This window comes from Glycine max, chromosome 2, assembly GCF_000004515.6.
Source record: "Glycine max cultivar Williams 82 chromosome 2, Glycine_max_v4.0, whole genome shotgun sequence".
Taxonomy (NCBI): domain Eukaryota; kingdom Viridiplantae; phylum Streptophyta; class Magnoliopsida; order Fabales; family Fabaceae; genus Glycine; species Glycine max.
This window is the reverse complement of record NC_016089.4, coordinates 20,563,807-20,587,413: the sequence shown is the minus strand read 5'-3', so window position 1 is coordinate 20,587,413 and position 23,607 is coordinate 20,563,807.

Sequence of the window (23,607 nt, the reverse complement as noted above, 5' to 3'; positions counted from 1 at the left end):
TAAAAATGATAAAAGAAATATGAAAGAAAACATGAATCTGGGGATCTCCCAGTCACGTATCTCCACTCCCTCCCAAGAAGTCAAGCAAATCGGCCATCTCCTCGTCCTCGTGGGCCTCTTCTCCATCGCCGGGAGCTTCTGGGGGTGCCTCTCCTGCTTGGGCCTCGGGCCAATCTCCGGGCCATGCAACCTCTGTCCTGAACTGGTCTGGAGTAGGGCATGAAAAAGAAGCGAAGCCCTGGCTCTGCATGCTAAGGCTCATCTGGTACAGAAAATCATGGGTCTGTACATGTGCTCGGTGGTTGGCCGCCTGCTGGCGAACCAAATGCCGTAAATACTGCTCCATGTCAAATGCCCCAGCCTGGCCAGCCTGATGAGGTGGTGGTGGCGCGCCTGCGGCCTGTGGAGCATCACCCTGAGCCTGTCTCTGGGTACAGTACTTCTCAATAAAAGCCCGGGTGATGGGCGGCCGAATCACCTTGGTAGGTGCGACGGGGACTCCGAACGACTGGCAGAGTCCTGTGATCAGTGCGGGAAATCCTAGGGCCCTGTTGGACTTATCTGGGTCCAAAGGGTGCCTAGTAGGCGCCATACCTACAAAAATATAGATGGCATCAGCGATCAACTGAGCCACATGGATGCTCATCCGTGTCAGGATGGCGTACACCAGCTGAAAAAGCCCTCTTCACAACAAAAGGCCCTTCGTAGTTCGGGGCCCATTTCCCTCGATGGTCCTTGACAGCATGGGACATTTTCTTTAGCACAAGGTCTCCCTGATGGAACTTGCGTAAGCGTACTTTCTTGTCGAATGCACTCTTCATTCTTTGCTGGTATAAGCGCCCATGACTCATGGCCGTTAAGCGCTTACCCTCAATGAGGTTGAGCTGGTCATAGCGCGTTTGAGCCCACTCTGATTCCTTTAATCCGGATTCTGCCAAGATCCTTAATGATGGGACTTCTACCTCAAATGGTAACACAGCCTCCATCCCATATACCAATGAGAACGGCGTTGCCCCAGTTGACGTACGCACTGAAGTCCGGTAACCGTGTAACGCGAATGGGAGCATTTCGTGCCAATCCTTGTATGACACGGTCATCTTTTGGATAATCTTTTTGATATTCTTATTGGCCGCTTCCACGGCTCCATTCATCTTTGGCCGGTAGGGTGTGGAATTGTGATGCTGGATTTTAAACTCCTCGCACATTTCCCCCATCATCTTGTTATTCAGGTTGGTGCCGTTATCCGTGATAATCTTCCTTGGCAAACCATATCGGCAGATGATCTCTTTCTTAATGAACCTGATCACCACATTCCTCGTGACATTGGTATATGAAGCCGCCTCGACCCACTTGGTGAAATAATCTATCGCTACGAGGATGAAGCGATGACCATTCGAGGCCTTGGGCTCGATGGCCCCGATGACATCTATTCCCCACATGGAGAAAGGCCAAGGGGCGGACATGACATTCAGAGGGTGTGGTGGGGCATTGACATTATCTGAGAATGCTTGACATTTGTGGCATTTCCTCACATGGACACAACAATCACTTTCCATGGTAAGCCAGTAATAACCTGCTCTTAGGATCTTCCTGGCCATAGCATGCCCGTTGGCGTGCGTTCCAAACGAGCCCTCATGGACTTCCTCGATCATGTGATTCGCCTCCTTGGCATCCACACACCGCAGGAGTGTCATGTCGTGATTTCTTTTATACAGTATGCTTCCGCTTATGAAGAAACCGGCTGCCAACCTTCTCAATGTCCTTTTATCGTTGTCGGCAATCTCTGGCGGGTATTCTTTGCTTACGACATATCGCTTGATGTCAAAATACCAAGGCTTTCCGTCCCGTTCCTCTTCCACTTGGCAACAATGCGCGGGTTTGCCACGACACCAAAATTCAATGTAGGGTAGATCCCCGTGCGGTGTTAGCTGGAACATAGACGCCAACGTAGCAAGTGCATCCGCCATTTGATTTTCCTCGCGGGGAACATGATGGAAGGAGATCTCATCGAAGGTTTTAGCCAATTCCTTGATATAGGCTTTGTAGGGTATCAGCTTTGGATTTCTAGTTTCCCATTCCCCTCTCAGCTGATGGATTACCAACGCTGAGTCGCCGTACACCTTGAGTAGTTTGACATTGGAGTCAATTGCTGCCTGGACGGCTAGGTCACATGCTTCATATTCGGCCATGTTGTTGGTGCAGTCGAATCCTAGCCTGGCTGTGAAAGGTACACATTGATTGTCAGGAGAGACCAACACTGCCCCAACGCCATGACCTAGAATGTTTGACGCTCCGTCAAACCATACAGTCCATTTGTCCCGATCTTCGTCCAATTTTTCCTCGAACAAGGCCATGATGTCCTCATCCGGGAATTCAGGATGCATGGGCTGGTAGTCGTTAAGAGGCTGTTGAGCCAAATAATCTGCTAAAGCGCTTCCTTTTATCGCCTTTTGGGTGACGTAGACTATATCAAACTCAGATAGCAGGACTTGCCACTGGGCGATTCGTCCCGTGAGAGCTGGCTTTTCAAAGATGTACTTAACTGGGTCCATTTTGGATATCAACCAGGTAGTATGGCTCAGCATGTACTTCCTTAGGCGATGGGATGCCCATACTAAAGCACAACACATTCTTTCGAGCAAGGAGTAATTCATCTCACAGGTCGTGAACTTCTTACTTAGGTAGTAAACAGCGTGCTCTTTCTTCCCGGATTCGTCATGTTGCCCTAGCATACACCCCATTGACTCGTCCAAGATTGTCATGTACAAAATGAGAGGCCTTCCAGGTACTGGTGGCATAAGCACGGGAGGATTCATTAGGCACTTTTTGATCCTTCCAAAAGCCTCTTGGCAATCCTCATTCCAGCGATCAGTTTGGTTTTTGCGCAAGAGTTTGAACAACGGCTCACAAATGGCGGTGAGCTGCGATATGAATCTGGCAATATAATTCAAGCGCCCCAGGAAACCTCGGACTTGCCTCTCTGTACGGGGTTCTGGCATCTCAAGGATAGCCTTCACTTTTTCGGGGTCTACCTCTATCCCTTTCTGGCTTACAATGAAACCAAGCAATTTCCCTGATTTGACCCCAAAGGTACACTTAGCGGGGTTCAACCTTAATTGATATTTCTTAAGCCTTTCGAAAAACTTCCGTAGGTTGACAAGGTGTTCTTCCTCGGATTTAGATTTAGCAATTATGTCGTCCACGTAGACCTCGATCTCTTGATGCATCATATCATGGAACAAAGCTACCATGGCCCGTTGATAAGTTGCCCCGGCATTCTTGAGTCCAAAGGACATCACCTTGTAACAGAACGTTCCCCACAGGGTGACGAAAGTAGTCTTTTCCATATCCTCGGGCGCCATCTTTATCTGATTGTAACCAAAGAAACCGTCCATGAAGGAAAATAAAGCGAAATTGGCCGTGTTATCTACGAGGATATCAATGTGTGGTAAAGGAAAATTGTCCTTGGGACTGGCCCGATTCAGGTCCCGATAATCCACACACATTCGTACTTTTCCATCTTTCTTAGGAACCGGTACGATGTTGGCAACCCATTCTGGATACCGAGCGATGGCCAGAAATCCAGCGTCAAATTGCTTCTTCACTTCTTCTTTTATCTTCAAGGATGTTTCGGGCTTCATCCTTCTCAGTTTCTGTTTTACCGGGGAACACTCGGGATTTAGAGGTAATCGGTGCTGTACAATGTCAGAACTCAAACCGGGCATATCTTGGTATGACCAAGCAAAGATGTCTTGGTAGTCTTTTAGCAGGATTATTAATTCTTCACGGATAGGTGCGGTAATACCTGTACCTATCTTTACTTCCCTCTTTCCACTGCCAATTCCTAAGTCTACTAGCTCTGTTTCTTCTTGATGAGGCCCCGTTTCTTGGTCCTCATGGGCGACCATTCTTTCTAGTTCTGGGGGAAGTCCCACATCCTCATTTCCTTCATCTTCCGTTTGATTCATTTCTTGCTCGAAGTCGATAGGCGGGTCCCAGGTATTAGTACCTTCGGGGGACTCGTCATCGGATCTGCCGTTTCAGAAAAAGAAGTAAACATGCAAATGAATGAGAATGGGTAGAGACCAGGAACAGATGAAGAAAGATCCTTGTATTATAAATTCAAAAACAAAAGACACAAAGCCTTAACAAAAGGAAAAACTCTAAAGCCTAGGCCCAACTATAGAGCTTTTAAAACCGTAAAGGTTTACATTATGCTCGTTGCGTAAATGCCGGGGCGTTCCTCCACTCGCCAATTTCCCAGCTGGAAATCAGGAGGGCATGGTCGTACCAAATCCAAAGTACTCGGAACATCATCTTCGCATATCGCGAACACTTGACCTTTGTCTCCCAGACCCGCGCTTATAAAGCTTCTACTTATGTGGCAGGGCGGGCTTCCTTCACTTTCTTGTCTCCAACGCGAGCTTTGACCACTGTTCTTCCTTCCCGCGATGCTTCTTTTCATGTCCGCCTGAGTGGGCTTATAGCCTAAACCATACTTCCCACGATTTCCTTGGGTATTTATCAGGCTAGTTATGCCGCCGTTGTCTTTGCCTAAACCCATCCCGGGTTCATAACCGTTCCCCAACATAACTCGGGCCATCATTACCGCTGCATCGGACAGACAAGGCTACCCAAAGAGGGAGTCCACGGAGGAAATGCTGACCACCTCAAAAGACTGGAAAGCAGTTTCTAACGATTCTTCTGCGGCTTCCACATAAGGCATGGAGGATGGGCAGCTTACCAAGATGTCTTCCTCGCCTGACACGATGACCAAGTGCCCTTCCACCACGAATTTCAGCTTTTGGTGGAGTGTAGAAGGCACAACTCCCACTGAGTGGATCCACGGGCGCCCCAACAGGCAGCTGTAAGGGGGGTTAATATCCATTATTTGGAAGGTGACTTGACAGGTGTGAGGGCCTATTTGTACTGGGAGATCGATCTCTCCCCTAACCTCTCAGCGAGTGCCGTCGAAGGCCCGAACCACCATTGAACTTGGTTTTAAGTGGGAAGCATTGAATGGTAACTTCTCCAAAGTGCTCTTAGGCATCACGTTTAAACTGGAACCATTATCGATGAGCACCTTGGCTACGATATGGTCCATACACTTGACTGATACGTGTAAAGCCTTATTATGCCCTCTCCCCTCGGCGGGGATTTCTTCTTCGGCGAAGGCAAGATAGTTGTTGGCAGTGATATTGTTGACCAGCCCTCCGAAACCTTCTACCGAGATATCTTGGGCCACATGAGCCTCGTTCAGCACTTTTACTAGCAGAGCCCGATGAGGCTCAGAGCTCATAAGTAACTCCAACAGCGAGACCCTGGCCGGGGTTTTGTTGAGCTGTTCGATAACCTTGAATTCGCTCTGCTGAATTATCCGAAGGAACTCGCTGGCTTCCTCTAGCGACACCTCCTTTTTACCATCCTTTTTCTCCGGGGGGCCCTTTGCTGGAATATCTTTATTCGAAGCGTGGGGTGCTTCGCCATCTTGTTCCTCCACCACTTTTCCTTTTCCCTTGACGTCGGCGGGTTGGACTGGTAGGTCCGGAGGTGCGAACACACGACCACTACGGGTCACACCACTCAGTCCCGTGATATTTATTACTTTAGCTGACAGCGAGCTGACGTCAGTGACTTCTTCTTCCTTCTCCCTCGGAGGTGTATATCTCCACGGGACCGCGTGGCTATTTTGGTACGGGAAAGGAACAGGTTTGGCTATTAAGGGGTGTCCGGGCTTTTGCGAAGCTGCGCTTTTAGTGAAGTATATCACCAAGGGTTTGGGCTTTGCAACACCACTCCCCTCCGTAGATTGCATGCATATATGCTGCTCTTCTTTTCCTTCAATGCCGACTTCCAGTCGACCTTGATCTATCATTCGCTGTAACAATTCCTCTACTTCCAAACACGTCTCCATGTCATGCATCTCGCCGGAGTGTAGCAGACAGGAATCCTCCTTACACCCACTATGGGGAATCACACCTCCTTTTTGTAGGGCCTCAAAGATAAACCTCCTAGGGGTTGCCACATCCCTTAAAGGTTTAGACCTGTGCGGCCTATCGGACTCAACTGCATTAACCGCTCCCCCTCCATGATTGGCGAGCGGGTTGGTTCTCACATTGGGCCGATCCTCTTGGAAAGTCAGCCATCCAGCATCCATTAAATGTTGGACCTTGTATTTAAGGGCCAAGCATTTTTCGACGGAATGCCCCGGGACACCCCCATGGTACTTGCAAGTTGCGTTAGGGTCATACCACTTCGAGAAAGGGGGTTCGAGGACCCTTCCGGGAGTTACCACGGCCAAATGATTGGCGATGAGGGATGGCAGAAGATCTTCGTACGTCATTGGGAGTGGGGTGAATTCCGGAAATGGCCTCGGAGGGAAGTTCCTTGTCGTGTTGGAATTACCGGCCGGTCGAGTCGTGTTCGGAGTTGGAACTTGGGGAGCTTCCCTCTGGGTGGGTGCCTTAGGCTGCACGGGTGTTGAACTAGAGGCGTTCCCAGTATGAGCCGAGAAGCTTGGGTGATGTTGTGCGTACTGATGGGTACCATGAGGTGTTTGCTGGGTTTTGACCCACGCGGGTGTTGAAGAGACGGCATGGGCATCTCCCTCCTTCCTTTTTGCCCCTGTTGCCCCGATTCTTTTGGCATTCGCGTTTGTGGAGGAAACGTAATCAAACTTTCCTCTTTTCAATCCTACCTCGATTCTTTCCCCGGCAAACACCAGATCCGCAAAGCTGGACGGCATGTAACCTACTAGCTTCTCATAGTAGAACACTGGCAGAGTGTCTACCATCATGGTGATCATCTCTCTCTCAACCATGGGAGGAGCTACTTGTGCCGCCAAATCCCTCCATCGCTGCGCATATTCTTTAAAGGTTTCACCCTCTTTCTTGAACATATTCTGCAGTTGAGTACGGTCAGGAGCCATATCAGAATTGTACTGATACTGCCTTAGGAAGGCGGTAATCAGATCCTTCCAAGTACGGATACGGGAAGCTTCCAAATTAGTGTACCATACTACCGCAGCTCCGGCCAAGCTATCCTGAAAGAAGTGTATTAATAGCTTTTCATCTTTAGAGTGGGCGCCCATCTTACGGCAGTACATCTTGAGATGGTTTTTGGGACAAGTCGTCCCTTTATACTTGTCGAAGTCCGGCACTTTGAACTTCGAGGGAATAACAACATCGGGTACTAAGCAAAGATCCGTCATGTCTGCGAACGGATAGTCCCCAAATCCTTCTACGGCCCTCAATCTTTCCTCAAGGAGATCGAGCTTCCTCATTTCTTCAGTTGCTGGGGGCGGCCCTTCCGTGGACAGAACTATTGGTGGTGCTGCGATGTTGGGTTGAGGCAACGTGCCTGGTGCCGGCCCTTCGGGGATCGGGGGATAGAACTCGACATCCCTTCGAGCATAATCTTGAGGGTCTTTGTGGACTTCGTCGGGCTGCTGAGGAGGCTCTCTTTCATGGACGGGAGAAGCAATGTGGCCCGCATCTTCTTGCAAGACGGGTGGTGAATAGTTGGGCGGCAATCCATAAGGGTAAGCCGCTCGGTTGAATCCCAGGTGAGGGCTAGTGTGTCCCTTCCCCGTCCTACTATGTTTGAGGGAGGATGGTGCGTAGTTGCCAAGAGAGTCGGGTCTGCTTCGGCAGCCGAACTGACAACGGCGGCGGTGGCCGCGTTCTTCTCTATGAGCTGCTTCATACTTAACATGGCCTCCATCATGGAGGCCATTTGTTCTTTCAGAGCCGACATGTCGGCTTTCATCTGTTCCTGCGTCTCCTCTTGATCACCCATCGTTCTAGATTTGGATCTGGTGCGATAGGGATCCCTTGCGGCGCGTTTAGTTATGGTGTTTTTCCCTAAAAAACCAAACGTGAGGAGTGGGTAAAGAAAGAAAATGCATGCTAGAGATGAAATGTAGGAGTGATTTGATTTGCACAAGCTTTTTGGAGTAGAAACATGGGACCAACTCATTTTATTTCAAAAAGGAAGTCATATCTAGTCAAGGTCTGAGAGACCATACAAGTTTCCTAACGATTTCTAATTATGTGGGCCATTAAGTCTATCATATGCTGACAATAGCCGAGAAGCCCATGAATCTCTACGGGGGTGGAGTAGGTGTCTGCCATCGCCTTGGCCTTGGCTAATAAGCGGGGAAGTTCTTGACTCCCGTTCAAGGTAAGAGCAAACCGGTCCATCCACATGGTTGCCTCTTGGTGTAAAGAGTCGATCACCCTTCCTCTAGCCTCTTTTTCCGCGTACACTTGAGCATACTCGTCCGCGATTCTATGCTCGTGGGCCATGGCTAGACCCAACTCTTCTTGGTACTTAGCGATGATAGCTAGCATGTTGGTCTCCGTCTCGCATAAACGCTGAGACAAGCTTCTTTTGGACCTCGAACAAGCAATTAACTCCTCTTTCAGAACCATGCTATGTGCTCGCGACTGGTCTCTTTCTTCCCTTCGCAACTTGAGTTCACTATTGCTACCCCACAGAGCTCCGCGAAATTTGTTCCGGCCATACTCTTCCTTGCGAGCCCTCTTGGTCTCTTGTTCAAGGGCTCTTGCGGTAATTGCATTCTCCTCAAGTAACCCGGCACACTCCTTCCGAATGTGTGTTGCGGCCAACTTGAACTTCTCCTTGGCAAATTTCGCCTTTCCTAACTCGCTTTTGAGAGCTTGGACTTCTTCGTCCTCTTCCGGTGCTTCAAAACTCTCTTCGCTAACGACTTTTAACTTGGCAAGCCAATCTAAACTTCGTATATGAACTTTCAGCCATTCGTGGTACCCACCAATGATGCCATTACGAATGCCTTTAAGTTCTTGATCTTTCCTTAACGGGGTTTCCCATGCCTTATGGATTCTTTGTATAGTCTTGGAATTTTGTGCGCCGAAATCCCTCACAAGGAAAGGAGACATGCTTTCTTCCGTCGGTGCTCCCCTCATGGGGTACCCTAGTTGTCTTATAGCGAGCGCGGGATTGTAATTAATACAACCCCTCGTTCCTACCAGCGGAATGTTTGGGTATCTTCCACATGAGAAAAGGACTCCTTCTTTTCCTTCCTTCCATCGGGGGAACCAACTGATTGTTCTACCTCCTATCCCGGCCAAGAGCTGGTCCCAATCTATTCTCCTCTTTTCAGTACACGAGCGATGGCTCAGGAGCGGACATGGATGTCTTGTGTCTTGTTGGAACAAGTGCGAAACCAACCAAACACAGAGGGCGGGTAAGCAACAGATGATCCGTGCGCTACTCTTTTCGCACCTTCGGTCAAATGTGTCAAATAGATCTGCCAAGACAGCTACCACCGGACTTTCCTTGCTATGGTGGTAGGCAAGGAAAGCGTCGATTGCTGCTAGGTCCACCAAACCATCCACGTTTGGAAAGAGGATGACCCCAAAAATTAGCAAAGCTAACACATCCATAAACGGGACCCAATCTCCTTGATTGGCCATACCCCTCGCCTTGTCTTCTAGGTACCTCTGTGGTAGGCCCACTATGCCGTTCTGAGTCTGTTTTATGCGGTCCAAACCTCTTGCTAAATCCTTGACCACAGTTGCGATTCTGCTCAAAGAGGGGAGACACCCGGAGGAAAGATATGGTTTTCTTCCCCCGAGAGGACATCCTAGAATTTCCTCAAATTCTTCAATGGTTGGTACTAATTGGAAGTCTCCGAATGTGAAGCACCTCAAAGGCTGGTCGTAGTATTGGGTAAGTGATGCAATGGCTTCTATGGACACCTCTGCTATGGTCAACTCTAAGATCTTTCCGTAAGTCTTGCGGAAGGCTTGCATTTGGAGAGGTTCCATCAACCGCCCTAATTCCTTGATGCTGGTGGTATCTAGGCTTTTGACCTTGACTTGGTAGAACCTCTTGCCGGTTTGATTTGTTCCCATTCTTACTAAAGTGAGACAAAAGCTGGTGCAAATCAAAACTCCGATATCTCCTGGGTGAGATGGATGAATGCATGATGGAATGCATATGACACAGATGCAATGTAGGAATGCGGGGGTCCGGGGAATTTGTCCCCTTCTTAGATACGACGTCTAGGGGTAGCAAAATGCCCCAACGCACGTTTTTAAGAAGGCGACACGGACCCTCCGTTGGTTTGTTTATAGAAGGGATCAAGACAGAACCCATATGCAATGCCTATGCAAAAGACACAATGCGGGAATGTACACAGTATGACAATATTTACCGAACATAAGCAAAAGGGTATATGATACTCATGCATGGCAGTGTGAAAAATGGCACGCAGCGTGTTTGCTCCGTGCCCCTATTTAAGGGACCTATAAGGGAGAGAACTAACTAGGCTTTTAGCAGTAATCCCCAAGGTAGTCATATCTCTCTTGATGGTTTCTAGAGGTATCATCCCCTTCGAAGAACATATTGCAGCAGTAGGGACTACTAGCAACAATAAGTTTTCAAAGAGAAAAGCTCTAGATGAGGGTTCACTATAATCAAGCAAGTCGGAGACCTAGCATGATCACAGATTCACCTCCACTCCTTATGTTCCCATGAACCCGGGTATAGGGCCCTTTTTCACTCACAGTGTATGCAAATAGTGTTAGTGTTTGTGTGCATCAAATGAATAAATATTTACCTCATGCATACATTCTAAAACACACTAAAAGCAACAAATAGTTTATATACACAAGAACATAGGACAAATAAAGGGAAACCAACAAAGGAGAAAGTCATGATAAAACATTGCACAAGATTAAATGGCCTAACTCTCTAAAAAACAGTCCCCAGTGGAGTCGCCAACTGTCGCAACCTACCCTTCGGCGGGAGGGCGACGCGAGACTCGCGGGATGCGAGTTCCATGAAAGGAATACGCACGGAGTCGCCACCAACGTTTATTTGAGGAAAACGTCGGAAAAACCGGAAAAGACGCGATCTACGAACTTTTAAGTGAAAGGTTCGAGAGTTGTATTTACGCACGGGGAAGGTATTAGCACCCCACACGTCCGTCCCAAGGGACGGCAGCCTTTAACCAAATGTGCGAACATGACCTTGATTTTTACGTTCCCTTTTATGTCCTTATATCCTTTTTATATTTTTCCTTTTTTGTGGTCGACAAGGGTGTTTCCCTTTGCTCCTACGTATTCCTCAATTTGGGATGACAAAATCAGACCTACGTAGTTCTTTCTTATCATGTGATCCCTTTTTTACTTAAGTGGTGATCATTTTAAGGCGTTGGACCTTTAAAAATGATCCATTTTACTTAGTGAGAAATTGAAATGACAAACTTCAAAAGCCTATTTTTGTGGACGAGCTTGACTAGGCGAGTTGATTTTAGCCTTAGTTTCACTTTAGTTATTAATCAATTCGATTAAGAATGAGAAATCCCAAAGAGAAAAACGTCCGATTTGATTTTTCGCTTTATTTTACTAAAAGATGTTTTTTTTTATTATTATATTATTTTTTACCTCTTTTTTTTTATTTCCAACGTGGTTACGGCAGGACCGAACAGTCGGAATTCATTTTAACCGAAGTTAACGGATAATACAATTCAAACGTTTGGTGGAAATTTATTTTATTTTTAAGTTAAGCGAGAAATGACTTAAGTAAAATGGCTTAAGCACGTCAACAAGGGGTATAAAAAGTAAACAAAACGAGAATAAAAATGCACGAAACACAATGTGGACCACTACGGGTACATAGAATGAATCGAAAAGCTTGGTTCGAGGTACTTACCCGTTGAAGATCGAAGAACGATGAAGAACGAATGAAGAACGTCGAAGAACGGTTGAAACCTTTGCGAAATTCTTCACGGAAAACGTTACGGAAACGTTTCGGAAGCGCCTCGGCTTAGATTTTCTTCACGGAAACAATTTTTCCAAGCAAATTCGAAAGAGAGAGAAGTGCCTAAGGGGCTGACCCCTTTTCTTCTTCACTTCCTCCCCTATTTATAGCAAAATAAGGGAGGTGGTTGCCGCCCAGCTCGCCCAGGCGAGCCAGGTTGCTTCCTCCAGAAGCAACAGCCTTCTGGAGGAATATTCTGGAGGGCCCAAGTGGGCCTGGGTGCTATTTGCACCCCCATTTTTACTAAGTACACCCCCCTCTGCTTTTTTTGGTGATTCTTTTTTTGTAAAGTTACGGAAACTTACGAATTTCGTAACGATACTTGTTTTCTTTCCGTAATGTTACGGAACCTTGCGGATTACAAAATCATCCCCTTTTTGACTTACGGAATGTTACGGAACCTCACTTAATTATGCAACGATGCTTCCCTTTGATTTCCGGTGTGTCACGGAAACTTACGGATTGTGCATCAATATTTTTTGGTTTTTCGGCATGTCCTGGAATTTCACAAATTGCCTAATGATGGATGCCAAGCACCTCACAAGGACCAAAGAAAGGTCGCATGTCATCAAGCAAAGGTCCCCGGACGAAATTAGGGTATGACACCATCATATTAGCGAAGAGAGAAAAGTTCCATTGGCTACCCTTAGCTTTCAAGGGTATGCCCTCTATTGGTGAACTTCCCTTGTTAGGGAACGAAGGATTCATGGGGATCCTCCAGTAGAGTATTGGAATGATCTTAAGAGTGCCCTTAGGAAGAGGCACATTCCCTCCTACTATGAAAGGGAGCTTACGGACAAGCTCCAAAGGCTTAGACAAGGGAGTATGAGTGTTGAAGAATATAGACAACAAATGGAACTACTCTTTTTAAGAGCTCGACTTAGGGAGGAGGAAAGAACAAGCATAGCTAGGTTCCTTAGTGGGCTTAATATGGAAGTGAGGGACAAGGTTGAACTCCTTCCATATAGGGACCTAGATGAGCTAGTCCAACTTTGTATAAGAGTGGAGCAACAACTTAAAAGAAAGCCTTCTTCAAAATCTTATGGCTCTCACTCTTATCAAAGGAAGGACCAAGCCCATGGAATTTTGGGGGCGGCACCTTCAAAACCCAAGGAAGATAAGGGCAAGACCATAGAGAAATACACCCTTAAGACTAGTTCCCACGAAAAGACTTGCAACATTAAATGCTTCAAATGTCTTGGGAGAGGTCACATTGCCTCTTAATGCCCCACAAAGAAAACTATGATCATTAGGGGTCAAGACATTTATAGTAGTCAAGAGGAGACTACTTCTTGCCCTTCCTCTAGTGGAAGTAAAGATGAAGTAAGGGGTGAAGAGTCTAGTGAGGAAGTCTACCCCCATGAAGAAGGTGACCTCTTAATGGTTAGAAGGCTCCTTGGAGGTCAATCTTGTGATCTATCTCAATCCCAAAGAGAGAACATCTTTCATACAAGAAAGAAAATTTTAGATAAAACTTGTTCTCTCATTGTGGATAGTGGATCGTGTTGCAATTGTTGTATCACAAGATTAGTTTCCATGTTGAACCTTACTATCATTCCCCACCCAAAACCTTATAAACTTCAATGTCTCAATGAGCAAGGGAAAATTATAGTTAACCAACAAGTGAAGGTACCTTTTTCCATTGGGACATATAAGGATGAAGTTAATTGTGATATAGTTCCCATGGAGGCAGGACATATTCTTTTAGGAAGGCCATGGCAATTTGATAGGAAGATATACAATGGCCTAACTAATGAGATTACCCTCACCCATCTTTGCACTAAATTTGTGTTGCATCCTCAAACACCTTCACAGGTGGCCAAAGATCAATTAACTATGAAAGATAAGAGGGATGAGGAAGAAAACTAGAAATAAAAAAAGAAAAAGAAGCATAGTAAGGCCTTGCCTTCAAAGGGCAAGGGGAAGGAATAAGAGGGAAAGGATTCCTCCAAGAAGATTGTTAAGAAGGAAAATCATTTTGCAACAAAAGGTGATATTAAAAGAGCACTCCTTCTTAAACAATCTTTCTACCTTCTCCTATCAAGGGAAACATCCCTTAGCACAGCCACAATTCCTACATTTGAGAACTTTCCCCAAAGGTCCAAGAACTCTTACATGAATTTGGTGATATATTTCCCAAAGAGATACCTTCTTTAAGGGGAATAGAACACCAAATAGATATAGTCCCAGGAGCAAGCCTTCCTAATAGGCCAACCTATAGGACTAATCCTCATGAGACTAAGGAGATAGAGTCTCAGGTTAAAGAATTGTTGGAGAAGGGTTGGGTCCAAGAGAGCCTAAGCCCATGTGTTGTGCTAGTGTTGTTGGTGCCCAAAAAGGATGGTACATGGAGAATGTGTACAGATTGCAGGGCCATCAACAACATCACTGAAAAGTATAGGCACCCCATTCCTAGACTTGATGATTTGCTTGATGAGTTGCATGGTGTCAATATCTTTTCAAAAATTGATCTTAAAAGTGGTTATCACCAAATCAAGATGAAAAAGAGTGATGAGTGGAAAACCGCTTTCAAGACCAAGTTTGGTTTGTATGAATGGCTAGAGATGCCTTTTGGGCTCACTAATGCACCAAGCACCTTTATGAGGCTTATGCATCATGTCTTAAGGGATTTCATAGGTAGATTTGTAGTTGTTTATTTTGATGATATTTTAGTGTACAATAGGAGCCTAGATGATCACTTAGGACATCTCAGGCAAGTTCTTTCAGTCCTTGGGAAAAACACCCTCTATGCAAATATAGAGAAGTGTACCTTTTGTGTAGATAATATAGTTTTCTTAGGTTTTGTAGCTGGAAGAAATGGGGTCCAATTGGACCCTGAGAAAATCAAGGCCATCCAAGAATGGCCCACCCCAAAAAGTGTGGGAGATATTAGGAGCTTCCATGGGTTAGCAAGCTTCTATAGAAGGTTTGTTCCTAATTTCTCTACAATTGCATCACCTCTCAATGAGCTGGTGAAGAAGAATGTGACATTTACATGGGGTGAAAAACAAAAGCAAGCCTTTGCTTTGCTCAAAGAAAAGCTTACTAAGGCACCTGTTCTAGCTCTTCCTGACTTTTCTAAAACTTTTGAGCTAAAATGTGATGCCTCTGGAGTGGGAGTTGGAGTTGTATTGTTACAAGGTGGGCACCCTATTCCTTATTTTAGTGAAAAACTTCATAGTGCCACCCTCAACTACCCCACCTATGATAAAGAGCTTTATGCCTTAATAAGAGCCCTCCAAACTTGGGAACATTACCTTGTTTCCAAGGAATTTGTCATTCATAGTGATCATCAATCACTTAAGTACATCAGAGGGCAAAGCAAGTTAAACAAGAGGCATGCAAAATGGGTAGAGTACCTAGAGCAATTTCCATATGTTATCAAATACAAAAAGGGAAAAACAAATGTGGTAGATGATGCCCTTTCTAGGAGACACACATTGTTTTGCTCCCTAGGAGCTCAAATTTTAGGATTTGATAATATTAGGGACTTGTATGCTTTAGATGAACATTTCTCTCCAATTTACGAGAGTTGTGGGAAAAAGGCCCAAGATGGATTCTATTTGGCTGAGGGGTATTTGTTCAAAGAAGGAAAGCTTTGCATACCCCAAGGATCCACTAGGAAATTACTTGTGAAAGAGAGCCATGAGGGTGGGCTCATGGGCCACTTTGGGATAGACAAGACCCTTGTCTTACTATAAGAAAAGTTTTATTGGCCCCTGTCACAACCTACCCTTCGGCGGGAGGGCGACGCGTGACTCGCGGGATGCGTGTTCCACGAAAGGAATGCGCGCGGAGTCGCCACCAACGTTTATTTGAGGAAAACGTCGGAAAAACCGGAAAAGACACGATCTACGAACTTTTAAGTGAAAGGTTCGGGAGTTGTATTTACGCACGGGGAAGGTGTTAGCACCCCATACGTCCGTCACAAGGGACGACAGCCTTTAATCGAATGTGCAAACATGACTTTGATTTTTACGTTCCCTTTTATGTCCTTATATCCTTTATACCCTTTTTATATTTTTTTCTTTTTTGTGGTCGACAAGGGTGTTCCTTTGCTCCTACGTATTCCTCAATTTGGGATGAGAAAATCAGACCTACGTAGTTCTTTCTTATCAAGTGATTCTTTTTACTTAAGTGGTGATCATTTTAAGGCGTTGGACCTTAAAAATGATCCATTTTACTTAGTGAGAAATTGAAATGACAAACTTCAAAAGCCTATTTTTTTATGGACGAGCTTGACTAGGCGAGTTGATTTTAGCCTTAGTTTCACTTTAGTTATTAATCAATTCGATTAAGAATGAGAAATCCCAAAAAGAAAATGCCCGATTGATTTTCCGCTTTATTTTGCTAAAAGATGTTTTTTTGATTATTATATTATTTTTTTACCTCTTTTTGATTTCCAACGTGGTTACGGCACGACCGAACGGTCGGAATTCATTTTAACCGAAGTTAACGGATAATACAATTCAAACGTTCGGTGGAAATTTATTTTATTTTTAAGTTAAGCGAGAAATGACTTAAGTAAAATGGCTTAAGCACGTCAAGAGGGGGTATGAAAAGTAAACAAAACGAGAATAAAAATGCACGGAACACAATGTGGACCACTACGGGTACATAGAATGAATCGAAAAGCTTGATTCGAGGTACTTACCCATTGAAGATCGAAGAACGATGAAGAACGAATGAAGAACGTCGAAGAACGGTCGAAACCTTCGCGAAATTCTTCACGGAAAACGTTACGGGAACGTTTCGGAAGCGCCTCGGCTTAGATTTCCTTCACGGAAACAATTTTTCCAAGCAAATTCGAAAGAGAGAGAAGTGCCTAAGGGGCTGAACCCTTTTCTTCTTCACTTCCTCCCCTATTTATAGCAAAATAGGGGAGGTGGTTGCCGCCCAGCTCGCCCAGGCGAGCTCAGCTCGCCCAAGCGAGCCAGGTTGCTTCCTCCAGAAGCAACAGCCTTCTGGAGGAATATTCTGGAGGGCCCAAGTGGGCCTGGGTGCTATTTGCACCCCCATTTTTACTAAGTACACCCCCCTCTGCTTTTTTTTGGTGATTCTTTTTTCGTAAAGTTACGAAAACTTACGAATTTCGTAACGATACTTGTTTTCTTTCCGTAATGTTATGGAACCTTGCGGATTACATAATCATCCCCTTTTTGACTTACGGAATGTTACGGAACCTCACTTAATTATGCAACGATGCTTCCATTTGATTTCCGGTGTGTCACGGAAACTTACGGATTGTGCATCAATATTTTTTTGGTTTTTCGGCATGTCCTGGAATTTCACAAATTGCCTTATGATGGATGCCAAGCACCTCACAAGGACCAAAGAAAGGTCGCATGTCATCAAGCAAAGGTCCCCGGACGAAATTAGGGTATGACAGTTGCCCCTCTTTACTTGTCTTTTATTGGAGATAAAAGGGAAGTAAAGATAAGACACTAATTTCGTTCCTCTCGATTTGACGAGAGTCGCTGGTGACCATAAAATCTCCACATGCAAATGACTTGTTGTTCCCGGAATTTCACAAATTACCTAATGATGGGTGCCAAGCACCTCACAAGGACTAAAGAAAGGTCGCATGTCATCAAGCAAAGGTCCCCGGACGAAAATTAGTGTATGACACTAATTTCGCTCCTCTCGGTTGACGAGAGTCGCGGGTGACCATGACTTGTCGTTCCCGGAATTTCACAAATTTCCTAATGATGGGTGCCAAGCACCTCACAAGGACCAAAGAAAGGTCGCATTTCATCAAGCAAAGGTCCCCGGACGAAAATTAGTGTATGACACTAATTTCGCTCCTCTCGGTTGACGAGAGTCGCGGGTGACCATGACTTGTCGTTCCCGGAATTTCACAAATTGCCTAATGATGGGTGCCAAGCACCTCACAAGGACCAAAGAAAGGTCGCATGTCATCAAGCAAAGGTCCCCGGACGAAAATTAGTGTATGACACTAATTTCGCTCCTCTCGGTTGACGAGAGTCGCGGGTGACCATGACTTGTCGTTCCCGGAATTTCACAAATTGCCTAATGATGGGTGCCAAGCACCTCACAAGGACCAAAGAAAGGTCGCATGTCATCAAGCAAAGGTCCCCGGACGAAAATTAGTGTATGACACTAATTTCGCTCCTCTCGGTTGACGAGAGTCGCGGGTGACCATAAAATTTCCGCATGTAAATGACTTATTGTTCCCGGAGGAACAAACGGTGCAGAAGACTATGTCAGTCTCTGCATGCTATAAGCGTTCTGTCTGACAGATAGCAAAAGAATGTTTATACGGATAACCACTCGGGTATTTCCGCGTATCATCGGGCCCGCCGCCTCTGGATGACACAAGGGTGCGGATAACCGTAAGGTATCTCCGCGTATCATCGGGCCCGCCGCCTCTGGATGACACAAGGGTGCAGAATGACCAAATTGTGTCTCTGCTTGTCATCGGGCCCGCCGCCTCTGGATGACAAAAGGGTGCGGATAACCGTAAGGTATCTCCGCGTATCATCGGGCCCGCCGCCTCTGGATGACAAAAGGGTGCGGATAACCGTAAGGTATCTCCGCGTATCATCGGGCCCGCCGCCTCTGGATGACACAAGGGTGCGGATAACCGTAAGGTATCTCCGTGTATCATCGGGCCCGCCGCCTCTGGATGACACAAGGGTGCATGTCACATGACCTCAGGGTCAGTATGACAAAGATTATGGGGCGGCCGACAAAAGCAAGGCTCTTGCTCCTACGTATCCTCCAATGAGGAACTCAGACCTACGTAGTTCTAGATAATTTGTGAGACTTGAAAAGTCTCCATCGGAAAATGCTGACATCTCCGAAAAGGGCGCAGATGACCATATTGGCCTCTGCTCGTCAATCACACTTGGGGTGACTGAATGACGAGGTGCGGATAACCGTAAGGTGTCTCCGCGGGCTACCAGCTCTTGGGTCATGGCAACAAAAGGCGGTGTGGTCGACAAAAGCGACGCTCTTGCTCCTACGTATCCTCCAATGAGAAACTCAGACCTACGTAGTTCAGGATAATTTGTGAGACTTGAAAAAGTCTCGGTGTTTTCTTCGCTAAAAATGCAAACATGCTAAGTAAAGAGATAAATATTCCAACTGATTAGAGCAGCATACGCTTTTTTTGAGTGAAAAACAATGCGTTTACCGGGGAAGGAAAGTCTGCTGATGAAATCCCCCATAACCTTAACTGAGATTTTGGATGTTAGCATTTCGTTTCTAAATGAACATTTAGAGGAAACACTGGGTCCGACAAAAATAGAAGAAAATCACTCAAAGTGTATCAATCTCGCACAGGTAAGTGTTTCATCCTAATTCCAAACCATAGATATGTCATGACTTGACTTTGCAAATTATTTCTTATCAAATCAAAAATTACATGCGTGATCATGGATCAATAGGACTTCCCTTGGGAATGGGTTTTCTTGATGGGTTTTTCGGCTTTTGTGTGTTTTTGGCTTTTGATTTTTTTGTTGGCTTTTTCTTTTTCTGTTTTTGTTTAGTGCGGGGCGAAAAAGTCGCTAGCGCACGGGATTTTGGTTGGTAATCAAAGGGAGAAGACCATTTTAGGTCGTGGTTTCCTTTCCTTCTTTTTGTTCATTTGGTGACAATTCTGTATTGTTCAGATATTGTCCGGTCCAAAGACCTTTCTGCACATTTCTTCTGTTTTCCTTCGATCCCTGATCAGGAGCTTTCTTTCCTTCTTCTTCTTCCTTTTTTACTTTCTCCCATTCTTTGATTGGGAATTTTCTTTCTTTTCTTTTTGCTTTCTCCCACTCTTTGATTGGGGAATTTTCCTTCTTTTCTTTTTTTGCTTTCTCTTTGATTGGAAATCTTCCTTCTTTCCTTTTCTTTGATTGGAAATTTCCCTTCTATTCTTTCCGCTTCCGAGGGTAAGGATTGACATTCTCACCCTGGGTCAAGGTTTATGGTGAGTCAGGATATTGGCTCAAAGCTTGTAGAATGGCTAGACATGATACATGTCAGGGCTTGGTTTGGTTCAAGGATAAAAGGGATGCCCCACATTATTTCCATGACACAAATGCAAAAATGATGATTTGGAAATTTTATGCAAAACTGGTCATGCATGCGCCTATGCGGACGCTCAAGTGTCAAATTTTTATGGTCATGTGATGCTAGGGCTCAGGATTCATTTCCTCTATTTTAAATCAACCCAATGTTTCCAAAATATGTTCTTTTATCAATTTGTGCATTCCTCCAAGTCCATTTCGGGCGTCCAGGGAAATTTTCACAGCATTCACCCTTCAGGTGTAGACACGTTTTTTTTCTTCAAAAATCGGTTATGATCAATGAATTTTTTTTTTTTTTCAAAGAGAAGTTGGAAATCATCTCTTTTCAAAAGCATGTCGGTTTTTAGCTGGACAACTTATTTTCTCTTTTCCACCTTTTTCCTTACTTGCTTTCTTTTTTTCCTTATTTGTTCTCTTTTTCTTTACTTGCTCTCTTCTTTTCCCTTTTGTTCTCTTTTCCATTTCATTCATTTCATTTTTTTCTTTTCTATTTTTATTTTTATCATGATTTTTGTTTATTTTACATATATATTTTTTGGACGATGTTCCTAAACGAAGAACTCTACACGGTTCCAGAATTTCAAACATCATCGATAGTAATGATATATAAACACTAACGCAGCAATCTAAAAAAATGTATGCGCTGTACAAATGACAATCGAAACAACAAAAACAAACATTAGTCTCTGAAGTCAAAACAATAACATAGAATAAAAATGATAAAAGAAATATGAAAGAAAACATGAATCTGGGGATCTCCCAGTCACGTATCTCCACTCCCTCCCAAGAAGTCAAGCAAATCGGCCATCTCCTCGTCCTCGTGGGCCTCTTCTCCATCGCCGGGAGCTTCTGGGGGTGCCTCTCCTGCTTGGGCCTCGGGCCAATCTCCGGGCCATGCAACCTCTGCCCTGAACTGGTCTGGAGTAGGGCATGAAAAAGAAGCGAAGCCCTGGCTCTGCATGCTAAGGCTCATCTGGTACAGACAATCATGGGTCTGTACATGTGCTCGGTGGTTGGCCGCCTGCTGGCGAACCAAATGCCGTAAATACTGCTCCATGTCAAATGCCCCAGCCTGGCCAGCCTGATGAGGTGGTGGTGGCGCACCTGCGGCCTGTGGAGCATCACCCTGAGCCTGTCTCTGGGTACAGTACTTCTCAATAAAAGCCCGGGTGATGGGCGGCCGAATCACCTTGGTAGGTGCAACGGGGACTCCGAACGACTGGTAGAGTCCTGTGATCAGTGCGGGAAATCCCAGGGCCCTGTTGGACTTATCTGGGTCCAAAGGGTGCCTAGTAGGCGCCATACCTGCAAAAATATAGATGGCATCAGCGATCAACTGAGCCGCATGGATGCTCATCCGTGTCAGGATGGCGTACACCAGCTGACACTTTGGCATGGGAAGGTCGGAATTATGATCGGTGGGCAGGATGTTGCTGAGGAGCAACGTCATCCATATCTGGGTCAGGGTGGTCATGTTGGTGCGCATGATTCGCACTCGCCTCCCTGCAGCAGTCCGGGCAAAATCCTGCCCCGGTATACATAGCAGCTGGGCGATGGCCTCCTCATCGAACCCATCAGACCGGTTCCTCCTCTGGCCATACTCACATTCCTGGCCCTCTTCCAACACCAACGGATATCCCAGGAGCTGGCCGATAGCGTCGGCATCAAACGGGATCCACTGACCCCTTACCCAGGATCTCAGGTCACGCACGCCCTCCTCTGTTGGCCAAGCATTGGCATAAAACTCAATGACTATTTCTGGATCGAACTTGGCCATGGGAGTAACCAGTGATGCCCACCGCCGGCGCCCTATTTCCTCCTGGAAATCAGTATACTCGTCATCCCTGAGCTGGACGCGTCGCTCCCGGAGAAACGACCATCCCTTGATGGCCTCGAAGCGCTGCTGGTGTACAGCGCTCCTAAAGCAGTGACTGTCGTACTCCGGAGCGGAACTAGTTCCTTCGGCCGCCTTGTCCTTCCTGGACCTCTTTGAGGCAAGCTTCCTCGGGGCCATTCCTGCGAAGGCAAACATTTGGGAAAGTTAGTTTTTACCAAGAAATGCTACCCTTAAAACAAAAATGGCATACAACCCCCTCCAATAAATACAAACATCAATGTAAATTTAGAGCAAGCTTATGCGCATACTTCTTCACGAACGTTCACTTGCACAAGACATTCTTATAACTAAGAAAAATGCACCCATATACAATCAAGGCACCTTCGTTACCTAGATTATTTACATGTACTTCCAAGGTGTATTTGTTACCTACATCACACACATTTCCTTTGCTAAATTCACATACATGCATACTCTAAACACTTTGGCTATCAAAAATTGCATACGTGCACATCTTGGTATTTCTAATACCTATACATACACAAACTTCATGATGAATCTTGACTATCGACACAATAAGGTGCTACATTTCATGCTCTCCTTTTTTTCAAGTGTTTTTTTACTACCTAAAGCCGCATGCAAATTCAAGTATATTTTCTTTTGCTCACTAAAATTGTATTCAAATTAAAAGGTATTTTTGTAATGTATTTTCTGCAACATATTTATAGATTTTTGTGAGACATTTTGATTACCAAAAATCCTATGGACATACATCCAAGTATTTTGCTATCATACCCAAAGTGTAAATTGACAAAGGTATTTTGCTACCTATTCTAAACCTACACATTCATGACGAGCAAAATTCCTAACCATCTAGGCATAGGGAAAATATTGTAGCGTGGCCCATAGCTGATTGCTGGCCAAAAAGGATAACTTTACCCAACATGCACCTCCTCTTGTGTTCTTTTGCATAAAAACTTCGGTTCCTAGGCCTGGGATATATGTGGGGCAATTACTATAGCCTTTTTCGGGAATGAATACATGTCCCAAAAAAAGAAAATATGTACAAACCAAAACGCCCCATGGGTTGTTTCCTTACAAAAGTCATGCGCTAATGCCATTGAGGCATTTCACCGAACACTTGGTGGGCGCGCGTTTAGGTAACAATAGCAAGAGAACGGGGACAATGTGGCATGTCCCATTGTTTCAAAATGCATTATAGGCCTAGGGCCATCCCATACAAACCCCTAATTGAACCTAATCAAGCAAGAAAACAATCCAAAATTGCCCCATATATTTGAGCATATTCCCACAATTTAGAGCACCAAAAGGAGATCAAAATACACCAATGAAAAGCTAGAAAGCTTAGGGATGGAACACTTACTTGTTGGTGATGAACAAAAGCGCAAAACGGAATCAAAAAATGCGAAAAAGGATGACCCTAGGGCTGCAAACTCGTCAATCCCGTGGGTATGGCTTTTGAAAGGGGGGAAAAGAAGTTTTTGAATGCAAAAACGTCCTCCCTTTCGTCATTCTTATAATTTGGTGCAGGGGTGGCTCGCCCAGGCGAGCTAACCTGCACATTTTTTTTTTTTTTTTTGGCGACTTGCTTAACTTGAACTTACTTAAGTTAGAGTTAGGCATTGATTACTTATTTTTAAAACAAACAAAAAGTAAAAGAAAACTGCGAATACAAAGGATACGGGGCTGCCTTGCAGCGACGTTCTCCGCTTGCTTAGTGTGGAGAAAGGGGCGACGATCAGTCGGTCGTGACCCCATCCTCACTTGCATCCGTTCCTGTGTACCTGCAAGTAAGAAACAACCTGGTGTGGCCAATCTCGACCGCATCGCTGTCTTACCTTGATTGGTTTCTGCTGTTCATGTTCTGTCTCTACCCCAGAAGGTAGCTCAAGATGATCC